This window comes from Bubalus bubalis, chromosome 17 (genome assembly GCF_019923935.1).
Source record: "Bubalus bubalis isolate 160015118507 breed Murrah chromosome 17, NDDB_SH_1, whole genome shotgun sequence".
Taxonomy (NCBI): domain Eukaryota; kingdom Metazoa; phylum Chordata; class Mammalia; order Artiodactyla; family Bovidae; genus Bubalus; species Bubalus bubalis.
Genome location: NC_059173.1, coordinates 37,805,573 through 37,824,367, shown reverse-complemented (window position 1 = coordinate 37,824,367; position 18,795 = coordinate 37,805,573). Strand labels below are relative to the sequence as shown.

At 38.1% G+C, this 18,795-nt stretch overlaps 1 protein-coding gene and 1 non-coding gene across 5 annotated transcripts in view; both read left to right on the top strand.

Annotated features, from left to right (window-relative positions):
* NUDT6 (nudix hydrolase 6) overlaps window positions 1–18,795 on the top strand; it is a 58,177-nt gene that overhangs the window by 14,809 nt on the left and 24,573 nt on the right. The gene's annotated exons all lie outside the window — the stretch shown is intronic.
* On the top strand, window positions 8,115–8,252 carry LOC112580032. The gene has a single exon (XR_003104390.1). It is a non-coding gene; the product is annotated as a U4 spliceosomal RNA (small nuclear RNA).

Genomic DNA, 18,795 nt, shown 5'->3' with positions numbered 1-18,795 from the left:
AAGCCATAATGGGAACATGATTAGTCTAACAATAAAATAATTACATACAGTTTGGGGGGGGTCATCAAGCACATATTTTCATCTACCCAGCCAGTGTATGTCTTTTGTTTGATACATTTAATCCATTTACCTTTAAGGTAATTATTGATATGTATGATCCTATTACCATTTTCTTAATTGTTTTGGGTTTATTTTCTGTAGGTCTTTTCCTTCTCTTCTGTTTACTGCCAAGAAAGTTCCTTTAACGTTTATTGTAAAGCTGGTTTGGTGGTGCTGAATTCTCTTTACTTGTCTGGAAAGCTTGATTTCTCCATCAAATCTAAATGAGAGTCTTGAATTCTTTTTCAGGAAGGTTGCCTATCTCCACTTCATTTAGTTGTTTTTGGGGGGTTTTTATCTTGTCCCTTCCTCTAAGACATAACTTTCTGCTTTTTCATCCTGATTAACTTTCTTTAATGTGGTTTTTGTTCTAGCCCCAGTGAACTCTGGTTCTTCTGTCTTGCTCTGGTGGGCAGGGCCTTGCTCAGTAAATCTTTAATCCAATTATCTGCTGATGGGTGGGGTTGTGCTCCCTCCCTGTTAGTTGTTTGGCCTGAGGAGACCCAGCCCTGGGGTCTAAGGGCTCTGTTTTTGCTGTTGTCCAGTTGCCTAGTTCTGTCCAACTCTTTGCCACCCCATGAACTGCAGCAGGCCAGGCCTCCCTGTCCCACACCATCTCCCAGAGTTTGCCCAAGTTCATGTCTATTGCATCAGTGGTGCCATCCAGCCATCTCATTCTCTGACACCTTCTTCTGCCCTCAGTCTTTCCCAGCATCCAGGGTCTTTTCCAGTGAGTTGACTGTTTACATCAGGTGACCAAAATATTGTAGCTTCAGCATCAGTCCTTCCATTGAATATTCGGGGTTGATTTCCTTTAAGACAGACTGGTTTGATCTTCTTGCTGTCCAAGGGACTCTAAAGAGTCTTCTCCAGCACCACAGTTCAAAGGCATCAATTCTTCTGCACTCTGCCTTCTCTATGGTCCAACTCTCACAACCATACGGGATCATTGGAAAGACCATAACCTTAACTATATGGACCTTTGTCAGCAAAGTGATGTCTTTGCTTTTCAACACACTATCTAGGCTTGTCATGCCTTTCATGCCAAGAAGCATTTGTCTTCTGATTTCATGACCATGGTCCCCATCCACGGTGATTTTAGAGCCCAAGAAGAGGACGTCTGTTACTTCTTCCATCTTTTCCCCTTCTATTTGCCATGAAGTGATGCGGCCGAATGCCATGATCTTAGTTTTTTTAGTATTTACTTTTAAGCTGGCTTTTTCACTCTCCTCCTTCACCCTCATCGAAAGGTTCTTTAGTTCCTCTTTGCTTTCTGCCGTTAGAGTGGTATCATCTGCATACATGAGGTTGTTGATGTTTCTCCTGTTGTAACTCATCCACCCTGGCATCTTTCATGATGTGCTCTGTGTATAAGTTAAATAAACAGGGTGACAACAGACAGCCTTGTCGTACTCCTTTCTCAATCCTGAATTAGCCAGTTGTTCCATACAGGGTTCTAACTGATGCTTCTTGACTTGCATACATGTTTCTCAGGAGACAGGTAAGAGGTCTAGTATTCCCATCTCTTTAAGATTTTTCCAGTTTGTTATGATCCACACAGTGCAAGGCTTTAGCATAGTTAATGGAACAGATAGATGTTTTTCTAGGAATTCCTTTGTTTTCTCTGTGATCCAGCAAATGTTGGCAATTTGATCTCTGGTTCCTCTGCCTTTTCTGAACCCAGCTTGGATATCTGGAAGTTCTTGGTTCATGTAATGCAGAAGCATACCATGCAAGATTTTAAGCATGATCTTAAATGGCAACCCACTCCAGTATTCTTGCCTTGAAAATCCTATGGACAGAAGAGCCTGGCAGGCTACAGTCCATGGGGTTGCAAAGAGTCAGACATGACTGAGCAATTTGACTTTGCCTTACTTTACTAGCGTGGGAGATGAGTGCAATTGTCCAGTGGTTTGAACATTCTTTAGTACTGTCCTTCTTGGGATTGGGATGAGGATTGACCTTTTCCAGTCCTATAGTCACTGCTAGGTCTTCCAGATTTGTGGACATGTTGAGTGCAGCACTTTGATAGCATTATCTTTGGGGGCTTTAAATAGCTCTACTGGAATTCCATCACATCCATTACTAACTTTATTGACAGCAGTGCTTTTTAAGGCCCACTTGACTTCACACTCCAGAATGTCTGGCTCTGGGTGAGTAACCATACCATCGTGGTTATCTGGTTAATTTTTGTACAGTTCTTTATGTATGCTTCTGGCTTCATTTAATCTCTTTGGCTTCTACTAGGTCGCTATTGTTTCTGTCCTTTATTGTGCCCATCTTTGGATGAATTGTTCCCTTGATATTTCCAATTTTCCTGAAGCTCTAGTCTTTCCCATTCTGTTGTTTTCCTTTATTTCTTTGCATCATTCATTGAAGAAGGCCTTCTTGTCTCTCCTTGCTATTCTCTAGAACTCTGCGTTTAGCTGGATGTACCTTTCCCTTTCTCCCTTGCTTTTTGCTTTTCCTCTTCAGATAACCACTTTGCCTTCTTGTTGGGGTGTGTTTGTTCACTGCCTTCTGTACTGTATTACAGACCTCTGTCCATAGTTCTTCAGGCGTGCTGTTTACTGGATCTAATCCCTAAAATCTATTCATTACCTCGACTACATATTCATAGGGAATTTAAGTCGTACCTGGCTCAGTTCAGTTCAGTCTCAGTCGTGTCCGACTCTTCACGACCCCATGAATCGCAGCATGCCAGGCCTCCCTGTCCATCACCAACTCCCGGAGTTCACCCAGACCCACGTCCATCGAGTCAGTGATGGTGGTAGGGGCATAGACTTGAATTACTGTGATGTTGAATGGCTTGCCTTGGAAACCAACCCAGATCATTCTGTGGTTTTTGAGGTTGCACCCAAGGACGGCATTTCAGATTCTTTTGTTGATTACGAGGACTGCTCCATTTCTTCTAATGGATTCTTGCCCAAAGTAGTAGATATAATGGTCTTCTGAATTAACTTCGTCCATTCCCATCCATTTTAGTTCACGGATTCCTAAGATGTCTATGTTTACTCTAGCCATCTCCTGCTTGACCATGTCCAATTTACCTTGATTCATGGACCTAATATTCCAGGTTCCTATGCAATACTGTTCTTTGCAGCATCACATTTTACTTTCATCACCAGACAAATCCACAACTGAGCATCATTTCCACTTTGGCCAAGCCACTTCATTCTTTCTGGGGCTATTAGTAGATGTCCTCTGCTCTTTCCTAGTAGCATAGTGGACACCTTCTGGCCTGGAGGACTAATCCTTTAGTGTCGTATCTTTTTGTCTTTTTATATAGTTCAGGAGGTTCTTTTTGTCTTTTTATACAGTTCAGGAGGTTCTCACGGCAAGTATACTGGGATTATTTGCCATTCCCTCCTCCAGTGGATCGTGTTTTGTCAGGACTCTCTACTGTGACCCATCTGTCTTGGGTGGCCCTACATGGCATGGCTCATAGCTTCATTGAGTTACACAAGCCCCTTTGCCACAACAGGGCAGTGATCTGAAGGGCTCTGTAGTAGGGTTAATGGTGACTCCCAGGAGGGCTTACGCCAAGGGGGACCTTTCATGACTACTACTGCCAGTGCTCCAGTCCCAGTGATGAGCCCCTGCCAACCCACACCTCCACAGGAGACCCTCCAACACTAGCAGGGGTTTGGGTCAGTATCCTGTGGAGTCACTGCTCCTTTCCTCTGGGTTCTGGTGTAGGCAAGATTTTGTTTGTGCCCTCCAAGACTGAAGTCCTTGTTTCCCCCAGTCCTGTGTAAGTCCTGTAATCAAATCCCGCTGGCCTTCAAGGTCAGATTCCCCAGGCTGGGAACCCTGATATGGGGTTCAGAACCTGTACAACAGTGGGAGAACTTCTTTGGTATTATTCTCCAGTTTGTGGATCACCTACCTGGTGGTCATGGGATTTTATTTTATTGTGATTGCGCCCCTCCTACTGTCTCTCTGCAGCTTCTTCTTTGTCTGTGGATGTGGGATATCTTTTGATGGGTTCCAGTATCCTCCTTTCAATGGTTGTTCAACAGCTAGTTGCAATTTTGGTGTTCTCACAGGAGAAGATGAGCACCCATCCTTTTATTCTGCCACCTTAAACTGGAACTACCACATTTTTATTCGTTCATCTGTGGAAGGTCATTTAGGTTGTTTCCATGACTGGGCTATTGTAAGTAATGCTGCTGTGAACATAAACATGCAAGTATCTTTTTGAATTTGCATTTTGCTGGATCACATGGTAATTCTATTTTTAGTTTTTTGAGGATCAACTTCCATTCTGTTTTCCATAGTGGCTCTACCAACTTATATTCCCAGCAATAGAGTAGAAAGGTCCCCTTTTCTCCACATCTCCTCCTGCATTTGTTATTTATATGGAGTTTTTAGCAGTGGCGATTTTGATTGGTGTGAAGTGGTACCTCGTAATTTTAATCTGCACTTCTCTAGTAACTAGCAGTGTTGAGCATCTTTTCATGTGCTTATTGGATGTCTGTATTTCTTCTCTGGAGAAATACCTATTTAGGTGTTATGTCCCTTTTTCAGTTGGGTTGTTGATTTTGTGTTACTGAGTTGTTCAAGTTGTTATATTTTGGAAATTAAGCCCTTGTCGGTCTCATCATTTTCAAATATTTTCTCCCATTCTGTAGATTGTCTTTTCATTTTGTTTATGGTTTTTCCTTTGCTCTGCAAAAGCTTCTGAGTTTAATTAGGTTCCATTTGTTTATTTTCTTTTTGTTTTCATTACGAGGTGGGTTAGAAAAGATCTTGCTGTGATTTGTGTCAGAGTGTTCTGCCCGTGTTTTCCCTTAAGAGTTTTATAGGATCTGGCCTTATATTTAGGTCTTTAATCCATTTTGAGCTTATTTTTCTGTGTGGTGTCAGGGAGTATTCTAATTTCATTCTTCTACATGTAGCTGTCCAGTTTTCCGGGAACCACTGTCTTTTCTCTATTGTATATTCTTGCCTCCTTTATCATAGAGTGTGTGTATGTATGCTTAGTCATGTCCAAGTCTTTGCAACCCCATGGAATGTAGCCTGCCAGACTCCTCTGTCCATGTAATTTTCAAGGCAAGATTACTGGAGAGGGTTGCCATTTGCTATTCCAGGCCATATTCTTGACCCAGGGATCAAACCCATGTCTCTGGCATCTCCTGCATTGACAGCTGTATTCTTTACCACTGCACCGTGTGGGAAGCCCTTGTCATAATTAGGTGAACATAAGTGTGTGGGTTTATCTCTGGACATTCTGTCCTGTTCCATTGATCTATATTTCTATTCCTGTGTCAGTCCCATACTGTTTTTAAATACTGATGTTAAATTGGATTGCTTACTTAATTTCTCTTTCCAGTCTTTCATTGTTAGGGTATAGAAAGGCAACAGATTTCAGTGTATTCATTTTGTATCCTGAAACTTTAATACTGAATTCATTGGTGAGCTCTAGTAGTTTTCCAGTAGCATTTTTAGGATTTTCTGTGTATCATGTCATCTGCTATCAGTGATAATTTTACTTCTTATTTCCAATTGAGATCCCTGTTAGCTTTTTTTCTTCTCTGATTGCTACAGTAGGACTTCATAAACTATGTTGAATTATAGTGGTGAGAGTGCATATCCTTGACTTGTTTCTGATCTTCGAGGAAATGCTTTCAGCTTTTTACTGTTGAGTATGATGTTAGCTGTGGGTTTGTCATATATTTCCTATATGCTGAGGTAGGTTCCTTCTGTGCCTACTTTCTAGAGTTTTGTTTTTTGTTTTTTTATAAATGGGTGTTTAAGTTTTCTTCAAAAGCTTTTTCTGCATCTATTGAGATGATCATATATTTTTATTCTTCAGTTTGTTAATGTGATATATCACACTGATTGATTTGTAGATATTGATAAAACCTTATATCCTTGAAATAAATACCACTTGATCATGATGCATGATCCTTTTAATATATTATAAAGTTCAGATTGCTGGTATTTTGTTGAGGATTTTTGCGTCTGTATTCATCAGTGACATTGACCTGTAATTTTCTTTTTTTGTGATATCGTCTGATTTTGGTATCAGGGTGATGATGGGCTCATAGAATGAGTTTGGGAGTGTTCCTTCCTCTGCAATTTTTGGGAATAATTTCAAAAGAGTGGGTGTTAACTCTTCTCTAAATGTTTGATAGAATTAGCCTGTGAAGCCTTCAGGTCCTGGACCTTTGTTTGTTGGGAGGTTTTTAATCACAGTTTCAATACTTGTGAACAGTTTGTTTATATTTTGTTTCTTCCTGCTCAGTTTTGGAAAATTATACTTAAGTATTTTTCCATTTCTTCTAGAATGTCTATTTTATTGGTATATAGTTGCTTGTAGTAGTCTTTTATGATCCTTTGTATTTTTATGGTGTCTGTTGTAACTTATTCTTTTTCATTTCTTTTATTATTGATTTGAGCCCTTTCCCCTTTTTTCTTGATGAGTCTGGCTAAAGATTTATCAATTTAGTTAACTTTTCAAAGAACCAGGCTTAGTTTCATTGATCTTTGCTGTTTTCTTCATCTCTATTTCATTCATTTCTGCTCTGATCTTTATGGTTTCTTTTCTTTTCCTCTCTTTCAGTTTTATTTTTTCTTTCTCTAGTTGCTTTAAGTATAAGGCTAGGTTGTGAATTTGAGACTTTTTCTTGTTTCTGGAAGTAAGATTGGATTGCTATAAACTTCCCTCTTAGGACTGCTTTTGCTGCATCCCATAGGTTTTGGATCATCATTTTTGTTTTTATTTGTCTCTAGGCATTTTTTGATTGCTTCTTTGATTTCTTCAGTGATCCATTAGTTATTTAATAGCATACTGTTTAGCCTCCATGTGTTTGTTTTTTATAGTTTTTCCTGTACTTGATTTCTGACCTCATAGCATTGTGGTTGGAAAAGATACTTGATATGGTTTCAAGTTTCATAAATTTACTGAGTCTTGCTTTTTGGTCCAAGATATCAATCCTGGAGAGCATTTCATGTGCCCTTGAGAAGCATATATATTTGCTGCTTTTGAATGGAATGCTCTATAAGTATCAGTTAAGGCCATCAGGAATAATATGTCATGTAAGGCCTGTGTTTCCCTGTTGATTTTCTGTCTGGATGATCTTTCCATTGATGAAAGTGGGCTGTTAAAGTCCGCTACTATTGTATTATTGTTGATATCTTCTTTTATGGCTGTTAATATTTGCCTTATATATTGAGGTGGTCCTATGTTCAGGACATTTATATTAATGATATACCTTCTTGGATTGATCCCTTTATCATTATGTACCATCCTTCTTTGTCTTTTGTAATAGACTTTATTTTAAACTCTATTTTGTCATATGGCAGTGAATTTGAGATTTTTCTTATTTCCAGGGGTAAGATTGTATTGCTATAAACGTCCCTCTTAGAACTGTTTTTGTTTTGCTTAGAACTCTTTGGCTCTCTTTAAATTCCATTTGCATGGAATGGCAGTACAGAGCGTGATACAATTTTAACTTTTTTTTTTATATGTTGATTTAAAATATTGTTAAGTTTCAGGTGTTTGTTGAATCCGAATATTGAGCAAAGAATATTTCAGAATATTGAGCAGAGTTCTTCTGCTAAATAGTAAATCCTTGTTGCTTATCTATTTTATGTGTAGTGTTTTGTATCTGTTAATCCCATACTCCTAGTTTATCACTCCCAACAATGTTCCCTTTTAGTAACTTTGTTACATGAATCTGCTTCTGTTTTGTATATATAGATTCATGTCTATTATTTCTTAGATTCCACTTACAGTTAGTATCTTGTATTAGTCTTTCTCTGACTCACTTAACTAAGTATTCTTTAGATCCATCTATGTTGTTTCACATGGCAATATTTCATTCCTCTTTATGTCTGAGTAATATTCCATTGTAAATATATAGCACAGCTTCTTAAGTCAGTGGTTTGTTTCTGAGAACATGGATTGTTTCTACAGTGCCTTGGTTTTTGTGAATAGTAGTGCTGTGAACATTGTTGGATATGTATCTTTTTGAATTAGAGTTCATGTCTTTCTGGATATGTACCCAAGCTTTGTGCAGTGACACTGTTGTAGCCAGTGAGGTTTATCCGAGGCATGATTATTGTTAATTGGATATATAACCAGGAGTAGGATTATTGGATCATGTGGTTGTTCTATTTTCAGTTTTTTAAGGAACCTCCATATTTTTTCCCATAGTGGCTGCACCAGTTTACATTCCCACTAGCTGTGTAGAAGGGTTCCCTTTTCTCCACATACTCACCAACATTTATTGTTTGTAGACTTACTGCTGATGGCCATATGAGGTGATACCTCACTGTAATTTTGATTTGCATTTCTCTAAGAGTTAGTGCTCCTTGGAAGAAAAGTTATGACCAACCTAGATAGCATATTCAAAAGCAGAGACATTACTTTGCCAACAAAGGTCTGTCTAGTCAAGGCTATGGTTTTTCCTGTGGTCATGTATGGAAGTGAGAGTTGGACTGTGAAGAAAGCTGAATGCCAAAGAATTGATGCTTTTGAACTGTGGTGTTGGAGAAGACTCTTGAGAGTCCCTTGGACTGCAAGGAGATCCAACCAGTCCATTCTAAGGGAGATGAGTCCTGGGTGTTCATTGGAGGGACTGATGCTGAGGCTGAAACTCCAGTACTTCGGCCACCTCATGCAAAGAGTTGACTCATTGGAAAAGACTCTGATGCTGGGAGGGATTGGGGGCAGGAGGAGAAGGGGACGACAGAGGATGAGATGGCTGGATGGTATCACTGACTAGATGGACATGAGTTTGAGTGAACTCTGGGAGTTGGTGATGGACAGGCAGGCCTGGCGTGCTGCAAGTCATGGGATTGCAAAGAGTCGGACATGACTGTGTGACTGAACTGAAGAGTTAGTGATGTTGCCTGTTGACCATCTGTCTGTCTTTGGAGAAATGACTCATATCTTCTACCCATTTTTCGATTGGTTTGTTTTTTTGTTAATTGAGTTGTACGAGATGTTCATATATTTTGGAAATCAAGCCCTTGTCAATCATACCATTTGCAAATCTTTTCTGTCAATATGTTCTCTTTCATTTTGTTTATGGATTCCTTTGCTATGCTAAAGGTTTTACAAATTTGATTAAATCCTATCTGTTTAATTTTGCTTTTTTATTTTTATTACTTTTCAACACCAAAAACCTTTTCTATTAGGGTATAGCCAGTTAACAATGTTATGGTTTCAGGTGAACAGTGAATAAATATACCTATATCCATTCTCCCCAAAACTCCCCTCCCATCCATACTGCCACATAACATTGAGCAGAATTCCATGTGCTATACAATAGATCTTTGTTGGTTATCCATTTTAAATATAGCAAATATAGCAGTATGTACTTGACCTTCCAGAGTCCCTAACTAACCCTGTCCCCTGGCAACCATAAGTTCATTTTCTGTGAGTCTCTTTCTGTTCTGTAAGTAACTTCATTTCTATCATTTCTTTTTAGATTCCACATATAAGGATGTCATATGATATTTATCCTCTGTCTGACTGCACTCAGTATGACTCTCTCTAGGTCCATACATGTTGCTGCAAAGCGTCTTATTTCATTCTTTTTAATGGCTAAGTAATATTCCATTATATATATGTACCACATCTTCTTCACCCATTCCTCTGTCAGTGGACATTTAGGTTGCTTCCATGTCTTGACTATTATAAACAGTGCTGCAGTGAACATGGGAGTGCATGTATCTTTGGGGACCATGTCTTTCTCTGGATATATGGCCATGAGTGGGATTACAGGGCCATATGGTAGCTCTATTTTTAAGGAACCTCCACACTGATCTCCTGGAGAAGGAAATGGCAACCCACTCCAGTATTCTTGCCTAGAGAATCCTGTGGACAGAAGAGCCTGGTGAGCTGCTGTCCATGGGGTCGCACAGAGTCGAACACAACTGAAGTGACTTAGCATTCATGCATGCATTGGAGAAAGAAATGGCAACCCACTCCAGTATTCTTGCCTGGAGAAACCCAGGGACAGAGGAGCCTGGTGGGCTGCCGTCGATGGGGTCTCACAGAGTTGGACACTTCTAAAGTGAGTTAGCAGGGGCAGCAGCATACTGATCTCCATAGCGGCTGTATCAATTTACATTCCCACCAAAAGTGCAGAGAGTTCCCTTCTCCATGTTCTCTCCAGCATTTGTGCTTTGTGATTTCTTGATGCTTGATGATAGCCATTCTAACCCGTGTGAGGTGATACCTCATTATAGTTTTGACTTGCATTTCTCTAATAACTAGCAGTGTTGAACATCTTTTCATGTGCCTATTGGCCATCTGTATGTCCTCTTTGGAGAAATGTCTGTTCAAGTCCTCTAAACAAAAAAGAACAGATTGTTTGTTTTGATTTTACTAAGCTGTTTGTAAATTTTGGAGACTAATCCCTTATCACTCACATCATTTGCAAATATTTTCTCCCAATCTGTGGTTGTGTTTTTATTTTGTTTGTTGTTTCCTTTGCTGTGCAAAAGCTTTTGAGTTTAAGAAGCTACCATTTAATTTTGCTTTTATTTCCATTATTCTGGGTGATGGATCAAAAAATCTATTGCTATGATTTTTGTTAGAGAGTGTTCTACCTATGTTTTCCTCTAAGAGTTTTATAGTGCTTAGTCTCACATTTAGATCTTTAATCCATTTTGAGCCTTTTTGTGTATAGAGTTAAAGAATGACCTAATTTCTTTTTTTTTACACGTAGCCGTTCAGTTTTCCCAGCACCATTCGTTAAAGAGGCTGTCTTTCTAACTTTGTGTAACCTTGCCTCCCTTTGTCATAGATTAATTGACTATAGGTGTATATGCATATTTCTCAATTTTCTGCCCTGTTTCATTTATCTATATTTCTGTTTTGGGGCCAGTACCATACCGTTTCGATGACTGTCACTTTGTAGTTTAGTCTGAAGTCAGGGAACCTGATTCTTCCAGCTCCTTTTTTCAAGATTGCTTTGGCTATTCAGGATTTTTATGTCTCCATACAAACTTGGAGGTTTTTTATTCTAGTTCTGTGAAAAATGCCATTGGTAATTTGATAGGGATTACATTGAATCTGGATTGCCTTAGGTAGTATAGTCATTTTGACAGTATTGATTCGTCCAATACAAAAACTTTTCATCTGTTTATGTCTTCAGTTTCCTTCATCAGCATATTATAGTTTTGTCTTGGATAGGTTTATTCCTACGTTTTTTATTCTTTATGATGCAATGGTAAATGGAATTGCTTTTTGAATTTCTTTTTCTGATCTTTCGTGGTTAGTATATAGAAATGCAACAGATTTCTGTGTATTAACTTTGTAACCTGCAACTTTACCAAATTCATTGAGTTCTAGTAGTTTTCTGGTAGCTTTAGGATTTTTATGTATAGTATCATGTCAACTGCAAACAGTGACAGTTTAACTTTTTCTTTCCTAATTTGGATTCCTTTTCCTTTTTCTTCTCTGATACCTGCAGCTAGGACTTCCAAAACTATGTTGAATAAAAGTGGTGAGAGTGGACATCTTGTCTTGTTCCTGATCTTAGAGGAAACACTTTCAGCTTTTCACCACTGCATATGATGATAGCTGTATGTTTGTCTATATCAGCCTTTATTATGTTGAGCTATGTACCCTCTACACCCACTTTGTGCAGAGTTTTGATCATAAATGGGTGCAGAGTTTTTTCCAAAGCTTTTTCTGCATCTATTGGAATGGTATTGTTTTTATTCTTCAATTTGTTGATATGGTATATCACATTGATTTGATTTGCAGATGTTGAAAAATCCTTACATCCCTGGGATGAATCCCACTTGATCATAGTATATGATCTTTTTATTGTTGGATACAAATTGCTAGCATTTTGTTGAATTTTTACATCTATGTTCATCGGTGATATTGACCTGTAATTTTCCTTTTTATGTGTTATCTTTGTCTGGTTTTGGTATCAGGGAGATGGTGAGCTCATTAAAATGAGCTGGGAAATTTTCATCCCTCTGCAACTTTTTGGAACAGTTTGAGAAGGATATGTGTTAACTCTTCTCTAAATGTTTGATAAAATTTGCCTGTAAAGCCATCAGGTCCTGGACGTTTGTTTGTTGCGAGGTTTTTAATCATGATTTCAATTTCAGTGCTTGTGATTAGTCTGTTGATATTTTCTTTCTTCTTGGTTTCTGTCTAGGGAGACTGTACCTTTCTGAGAATTTGTCCATTTCTTCCAGGTTGTCTGTTTTACTGGCCTGCAGTTGTTCATTGTAGTCTCTTATGACCCTTGGTATTTCTGTGGTCAGTTGTAACTTCTTTTTCATTCTTAATTTTACTGATTTGAGCCCTCTCCCTTTTTTCTTGATGAGTCTGGCCAAAGATTTATCAATTTTATGTTTTCAAAGAACCAACTTTTAGTTTCATTGATCTTTGTGATTGTTTTCTTTGTCACCATTTCCTTTATTTCTGCTCTGATCTTTATGGTTTCCTTCCTTCTACTAACTTTAGGTTTGGTTTGCTGTTCTTTTTCTAGTTGTTTTAGGTGTAAGGTTAGGTTGTTTATTGGAGATTTTTCTTGTTTCTTCAGGTAAGACTATTGTTATAAACGTCCCTTTTAGAACTGTTCTTGCTGCATCCCATAAAGTTTGGACCATTGTGCTTTCACTTTCCTTTGTCTCTAGGCATTCTTTTATTTCTTCAGTGACTCAGTGGTTGTTTAGTGTCAGATTGTTTAGGCGCTACATGTTTGTGTTTCTTAGAGTTTTTTTTTTCTTGTAGTTTATTTCTAATCTCATGCCGTTGTGAGAAAAGATGCTTGATATGGTTTTGATTTCAGATTTATCAGGGCTCACCTTGTGACCCAGCATGTGGTCAATCCTGGAGAATGTTCCGTGTGCACTTGAAAAAAATGTGTAGTCTGCTTTTGGATGGAATGCTCCATAAATATCAATTAAGGCCATTTTGTCTAAAGTATCATTTAAGGCCTGTGTTTCCTTATTGATTTTCTGTCTGGTTGATCTGTCTGTTAATAAAAGTGGGGTATAAAAGTCCCCTACTATTATTGTGTTACTGTCAATTTCTCCCTTTACTAGTATTTGTCTTACATACCGAGGTGTTCCTATGTTGGGTGCGTATGTATCTATAATTGTTCCATCATCTTAGATTGAACACTTGGTCATTATCTATTGTCTGTCTTTGTCTCTTATAACAGCTTTGTTTTAAAGTCTATTTTGTCTGATAGGAGTATTGCTACTCCAGCTTTATTATGATTTCCAAATGTTTGAAGTACCTTCTCCCATCACCCTACTTTCAGTTAGTAAGTGTCTGTAGGTGTGAGGTGGGTCTCTTACAGACAACATATATGTGGTTCTTGCTTTTATATCCACCCAGCCAGTCTGTGTCTCTTGGTTGGTGCATTTATTCTATTTACATTTAAGATAATTATTGATATGTATGCTCCTATTACCATTTTCTTAGTTGTGTTTGTTTTTTGTAGCTTTTTTTTTTCCTCTGTGTTTCCTGCCTAAAGAAGTTCATTTAGCATTTGTTGTAAAACTGGTTTGGTGCCGAATTCTCTGACCTTTGGCTTGTCTGGAAAGCTTTTGATTTCTTCATCAAATCTGAAGGAGAGGATTTCTGGGTAGAGTATTCGTGGTTATGGGTTCTTCCTTTTCATCACTTGCCATTCCTTTCTGGCCTGTAGAATTTCTGTTGAGAAATCAGCTGATACCTTATGGGTTTTCCCTTGTATGTTATTTGTCTTTTTTCCCTTGTTGCTGTTAATATTTTATCTTTGTCTTTAATTTTTATTAGTTTGATTATTGTGTGTCTTGGTGTGTTCCTCCTTGGGTTATCCTGCCAGGGACTCTCTGTGCTTCCTGGATTGGGTTGACTATTTGCTTTCTCATGGTGGGGAAGTTTTCAGCTATTATTTCTTCAAATATTTTCTCGGGTTCTTTCTCTTTCTCTCGCTCTCTTTTTTTTCTCTTTCTCTCCTTTCTGGGACCCCTCTAATGTGAATATTGATGGCATTTAATGTTGTTCCAGAGGTCTTTTAGGCTGTATTAATTTTTTTTTCATTATTTTTTTATATTCTGTTTGTGGCATTGATTTCCACCATTCTGTCCTCCAGGTCATTTATCCATTCTTCTGCCTCAGTTATTCATTCCTTCTAGTGTATTGTTCATCTCTGTTTGTTCTTTAGTTCTTCTACTGCTGCTGCTAAGGCGCTTCAGTCGTGTCCGACTCTGTGCGACCCCATAGACGGCAGCCCACCAGGCTCCCCCATCCCTGGGATTCTCCAGGCAAGAACACTGGAGTGGGTTGCCATGTCCTTCTCCAATGCGTGAAAGTAAAGTCGCTCAGTCATGTCCGCCTCTTCATGGCATCGTTTCCATTCTTTTTTCTGAGATCCTAGATTATCTTTATTATAATTATTCTGAATTCTTCTAGGTAGTTGCTTATCTCTTCATTTGGTTGTTTTTCTGGGGATTTATCTTGTTCCTTCATCTGGGACATAATTCTATTTCTTTTCATTTTGGTTAGTTTTCTGTGATTGTGGTATTAGTTCTGGAGCCTACTGGGATTGTAGTTCTTATTTCTTCTGTTTTCCCTTTGGTGGAAGAGGCTAAGAGGCTTATGTAAGCTTTTTGATGGGAGAGACTGGCTGTGGGGAAAACTGGGTCTTGCTCTGGTGGGCAGGGCTGTGCTCAGTAAAACTTTAATCCAGTCATCTGCTGATGGGTGGGGCTGTGCTCCCTTCCTGTTAGTTGTTTGGCATGAGGTGACCCAGTCCTGTAGTCTACAGACTCTATTGTAGGGCTATTGGCAACCTCCTGGAGAACTCAAGAATCTCCCAGGACTGCTGTTGCCAGTGCCCCTGTCCCCATAGTGCATCACTGCTGACCCATGCCTCTGGAGGAGACCCTCAAACACTTATAGTAAGGTCTGGCTCAGTCTCCTGTTGAGTCACTGCTCCTTTTCTCTGTGTCTTAGTGTAGACAAGATTTTGTTTGTACCCTCCAAGAGTCTATATCCCCCAATCTGTGGAATTTCTATAATCAAATCTCACTGCCCTTCAAAGTCAGATTCCCTGGAGATTCCCAGTCCCTTGGCCAGATCCCCAGGCTAGGAAGCCTGATGTGGGGCCCAGAACCTTCACACCTAGAACTTCTTTGATATTACTGTTCTCCAGTTTGTGGTCCCCCATCTAGCATGTATAGGATTTGATTTTATTGTAATTGTGCCCCTCATACTGTTGTATTGTGGCTTCTCTTTTGTTCTGGATGTGAGGTATCTTTTTTGGTGGGTTCCATTGTGTTGTCAATGGTTGTTCTACAGCTAGGTGCAATTTTGCTGCCCTGGCAGAAGATGAACACATGTCCTTCTTGAAACAATTAATTTTGCTTTTATTTCTTTAGCCTTGGTACGCTTACTTAAAATATTGCTAAGATTTATGTCAGAGAATGTTTTCCCTGTGTTTTTCTGAGGAGTTTTATGAAACTCCTCTTATTTTTTTTTCTTATTTTCATAAAAATCTTATGTTTATTTTCATATATGGTGTGCAGGTATGTTCTAACATCACTAATCTACATGCTTTCCAGCTTTCCCAACACTACTTGCTAAAGACACTGTCTTTTCTACATTGTATATTCTTTCCACTTTTGTCAAAGATTAATCTGCCATTTCTGAACTTGCTATTCTGTTAACACTGATCAGTAATTCTGATTTTGTGCCACTACTGTGCTGTTTTGATTACTGTAGCTTTGTACTGTTGTCTAAAGTCTGGAAGGGATATGCCTTCAACTTTGTTCTTTTTCCTCAGGATTACTTTGGCAATTCTAGGTCTTCTGTGGTTCCATATAAAAGTGAGGGTTATTCTGTTTCTGAGAAGAATATCATGGATGATTTGATACGGATCATGTTAAATCTTAGATTGCTTTTGGTATTGTGGCCTTTTGAACTGTATTAATTCTTCCAATCCAGGAGCATGGGTTATCTTTCCATTTCCCTGGTTATCTTCAGTTTCCTTTATAAGTTTTATAATTCTCAGAGTTTAAATCTTTCACCTCCTTGGTTAGGTTTATTTGTAGAGTTTGGTTGTTTGTTTTTTTTAAATGTTATTTTAAAGGAGACAGTACATTTGCTTTCTCTTTCTGACATTCCATTTTTATTTTAAAGAAATACAACCAATTTCTATATACTGATATATCTCACTACCTTGCTGAATTCATTTATCAGTTCTAATAGGTTTTTTTGTTCAGTTTCTCAAGAGAAAGAATATTTCTCAATTTAATTGAATTATATTTGACTCATAATATTCTGTTAATTTCTACTGCACAGCAAAGTGACTGAATTATATGTGATTTTTTAAAAATATTCTTTTATATTCTGATTTATCATAGTATATTGAACATAGTTCTCTGTGCCACACAGTAGGACCTTGCTGCTTATCCATTCCCAGTATTAAAGCCTACATCTGCTACCCTCAACCTCCCACTCCATCCCTCCCCTGTCCTTCTCACGGCCACCAGTCTGTTCTGTATCTGTGATTCTGTTTCACAGATAGATTCATTTCTATATTTTGGAATCCAGATATAAGTGATGCCATGTGTTATTTTTCTTTCTCCTACTTGCTTCACATAGTATGATAATCTCTAGTTGCATCCACGTTGTTGCAGATGGCATTATTTCATTCTTGTTTATGGCTGAGTAGTAGTCTATTGTGTATATGTACCACATTTTTATCCATTCATCTGTGGATGACTATTTGGATTGCTGCCATGACTTTGCTATGTGACATAGGGGTGCGTGTGTGTATCTTTTTGGGTTAGAGTTTTGTCTGGGTATATGGGATTGTTGGATCATATGATAATTCTGTTTTTAGTTTTCTGAGGAACCTCCATCCTGTTTTCCATACTGGCTGTACAAATTTATATTCCCAGCCAGAGTTTAGGAAGGTTCCCTTTTCTTCACATTTCATCCAGCATTTGTTATTAAAATTTGGAGAGTTTTTAATGGTGACCATTGTAAATTTGATTTACATTTCTCTAATAGACAGCAAGGTTGAGCATCTTTGCCTGTGCCTTTTGGCCATTTTGTATTTCTTATTTGGAGAAATATCTCTTTAGGTCTTCTGTCCATTTTTCAACTGGATTTTTGTTTTTCTGTTGTTGAGGTGTATGAGCTGTTTTTATATTTTGGAAATTAAGCCCTTGTCAGTCACATAATTTTTAAATATTTTCTCCCATTCTATAGTTTGTCTTTTTGTTTATGTTTTCCTTTGCTGTGTAAATATTTGTTTCATTAGGTCCCATTTGTTTATTTTTGTTATTTCTATTCCCTCAGGAGACTGACCCAAGAAAACATTTGCATGATTTATGTCAGAGAATGTTTTCCCTGTGATCTCTTCTAGTTTTATGCTGTCATTTCTTATTTTTAAATCTTTAAGCCATTTTGCATTTGTTTTTATGTATGGTGAAAGGGTGTGTCTAACTTCATTAGTTTCTGTGTTGTTGTCCAACTTTTCCAGTATTACTTGCTGAAGAGACTTTTCCCCCCCATTGTATATTCTTTTCTCCTTTGTTGAAGATTGACTGTCAGTGTGTGGGTTTATTCCTGGGTGCTCTGTTCTGTTGCATTGATCTGTCTGTTTTTATGCCAATAGCATGCTGTTTTGATCACTGAAACTTTGTAATATTATCTGAAGTCTGGGAGGGTTATGCCCCCTGCTTTGTTCTTTTTTCCTAAGGCTTGCTTTGGCAATTCTGGGTCTTTTATGAATACTAATTAAATTTTAAGCTTATTTTAGTTCTGTTTAAATGTAATATGTAATTTAACAAGGATTACATTGAATCTATGGATTGCTTTCGGTAGTGTAGGCATTTTACTAATATGAATACTTCCAATCAAAGTGCGTGGAATATCTTTCCATTTAAATCATCTCACTTTCCTTTATTAGTGTCTTAAACTTTCACCTCCTTGGTTAGCTATATTCCTAGGTACCTTATTTTGGGGGTGCGATTTTGAAAAGTATTTTTTTACATTCCCTTTATGATATTTTATTGTTAGTTTAAAGAAATGCAGCCAGATTCTGTTAATCTTGTATCCTGCTACCTTGCTGAATTCATTGATCAGCTCTGGTAGTTTTTGAGTGGCATCTCTAGGGCTTTCTGTATACAGTAAGTCCCCTACATATGAATCTTGAAGTTGCATATGTTCAAAGATGTGAATGAGCTTTACCTCTATGTCAGGCATGAGTGAAATTGCAACTTGGCCATCTGTCTCTTATTTCTGACAATCCTTCAGCTCTCAACTCGCACTTCCTCTCACTCCTCCAGTCAGTAAGTCTTGCCTATTCACTGGATGCCAGCCCCTGTATGTCAGCTGTTGAACTGTACTACTATCCTTTTCATTGGTAGTATACTGTAAGATGAAAAATGTTTTATTTTTGTGTTCATTTTTTATGTATTATTTGTATAACAAGAATTATAAACCTTACAGTACAGTACTATACAGCTGATTGTATTAGTTGAGTACCTACGCTGATTTTGTTGACTTATGAAAAATTGGACTTACAAATGTGCTCTTAGAACAGAACTCAAACTCTTTCATATGTAGGGGACTTGATGTGTAGAATCATATCAACTACATATAATAAGAGAAATACCTCTTCCTTCCAATTTGGATACCTTTTCATTTTCTGATTGGTGTGGCTATGACTTCCAATACTATGTTTAATAGAAGAGATGATAGTG